This window comes from Hibiscus syriacus, unplaced genomic scaffold (assembly GCF_006381635.1).
Source record: "Hibiscus syriacus cultivar Baekdansim isolate YM2019G1 unplaced genomic scaffold, ASM638163v2 tig00009942_pilon, whole genome shotgun sequence".
Classification (NCBI taxonomy): Eukaryota; Viridiplantae; Streptophyta; class Magnoliopsida; order Malvales; family Malvaceae; genus Hibiscus; species Hibiscus syriacus.
In genome coordinates, this window is record NW_024062205.1 from 1,010,786 (window position 1) to 1,013,320 (window position 2,535).

Genomic DNA, 2,535 nt, shown 5'->3' on the forward strand with positions numbered 1-2,535 from the left:
AACATTATTGAAATCTAAGCATTCTAACTGATGGCATCGGGATTTTATAGTGGCTGGCGGGGACCTAATAAAGACATTTCCTGGCCACCGGCCATGCTAAATTATCATGATCAAGCGTGTTACACAACGGAAGATGCACCAGTACCCTTCTTTCTTCTTTTCAAAGCCGTAATGGTCCCAGATCCCATGAATCACCCCAGCATAATGTCAATAGTCGGGTGAATCAAGAGAGAAATTGGTGTAGTCGCCATGAAATTTTGTGAACCCGCACAAAAGTAGCATTACATTTATGTAATTCACACAGCGCTGGTGAGAATAAGCTGTTGGTGTAAAAATAGATGACCAGATCCCTTCATATTTTCGACATTTTACTGTGTCCTAACTCTTCTCGAATAGTATAAGTCGGTCAAATCAAACCTGTGGTGAGCTTGGGTTGTTTTGGTTTAAGATAGTTTTAGTGGCACTACCGCTGGTATTCGGTTATCATTGCTGTTGAGGTGTATAGTGTATATTCCCATTGGATTGTTTTGTTCGATTGTATCTCTTTTTGGCATCCACATGTAGTACTCGTTTTTCTTTTATTTAAGTATAAGGAGATTTTTTATCGAGGTTCATGTCAATACTATATTATGTAGAAAAATAGATTATCCACTTGATAGTGATAATAAACCAGATTTAGATTTGAATAAATTTATTAAAATTTTCAAAAATAGTTCAACGTCAAAATTAACTTAAAAGTATATTTTAAATTTTTTTAATTTAGTTGAACTTTATCAAATACTTACTCCATCGTTTTTGCGCTTAAAGGTTAATTTTCTTAATTTTTTGTTCAAATAATCGATCACTTTGGTGCAAGGATCGATCCTTGTGATCATAGTAGTCATTGGACCGTTCTATGCCACAAAAGGATCGATCCCTTTCTAGGAAGGCTAAAAGGATCAACTCATTCCCTTGAATGATAAATTCCTTCCCTCGAATGATCGATCTCTCAATAAAATTAATTGATCTCTTCTCTTAAAAGATTAATCCCTTCGTTGACAACGTTTGAATATTTTAAAAAAAAAAGATCGATCACTTGCGTAAAATAATTAATCCCTCGTATCATAAAATGTTATATTTCTTTGTATGTAACGATTCTATTGCGCCTCCTTTCTTATTTTGATTTTTATGAGAGAATAATAATTCTACTTATAAGTCTTTGTTTCATTTCCCAATCAGCAGTTAACCTTCCGTGCACTCAATATTTCTTTGTCTCCTCCGTGGTGCACTAGGGACCGTGCATCCACATTCGACTTTTAATATTTTGAATTAATCGTAGTATGATATATTGACCGATTATTTTAGATTGTGTATTGCAAATGTGATAACGATATTTTTAATTCAGTTTGTTTCATCCACAAACGTCAATATTCAAACATCTAACTTTATTTAAAGAATCCAAAGTCTCATCGCATTAAATCAACACGTATTTTTAATACTTTAATGATTATCAACTATATAGAGCATGCTTATTTTCTTCATTTATTTTGAACTTTTTATTCCAAAAAAAATATTACTCCCTATTTATTACTAATATGTCCAAACAATACAATCATATCAAACCCAGAAGTACATTTTATAAACTCAATAAACATACGTAGAGTAATAAGTATATTTTAATTGAGAATATCAATGGGTCGAAAATTGAATTAAAATTTTTAAATCAATAAATAATTTGTATGAACTCAATAAACACGTGCAAGGTAATAAGCAAATTTTAATCAAAAATATCTATGGTGTCGGTAATAAATAATATTAAAATATAATTTTTTTATTTTAAAAATAATTCAAAATTAACTAAAAATTGAATATGAAGTTAAAATATTTGTATACAAATGACTATTATTTGTCGTAATAATTCGTTGAAAAAAGTTAAATATATTTTTATATAATATATTTTTTTCACTAAAATCTAATCATAAATGTGTCAAGGGTAAATTACATAAATGGTTTTCGAATATAAAATGTTATTTCGTTAAATTTTTTAATTATTAAAAATTAAAAATAAATTTTTAACTATAAAGTATTATTTTATTTAGTTTTTTAACTATTAAAATTATAAAATGATCACCCGATTATTTATATATTTTAAAATTGTCTTTTTTCGTTAATAAAATGATGGTCGTCTGAGTTTGAGCATTAACTTGTTGATTAAGATATAATAAAATATAATCTCGTAATCGTTTGAGTTGTATTTTGTAAATAAACTCTCCATTTATATTATGACATCGAGCTAATGTTGAAACACTATTTTGTCGAGCTAGTTCTCGAAAAGAACAAATTTAACTTTAACATGTTAACATCTATCTTGAATGACGGTTAATATTTAATAAAAGAGAACAAATTTAAAATTTATAAATAATTAAATAACTATTTTATAACTTTAACAAAAGACTCGTTTACCAAACATTGTGCGTTAAAATATCTGCCTTGTACCGTCGCATCGTGATTGTATAAATGCTTGCCCCTCTCAGATTTAGTGGAGTTGCTTCTTAA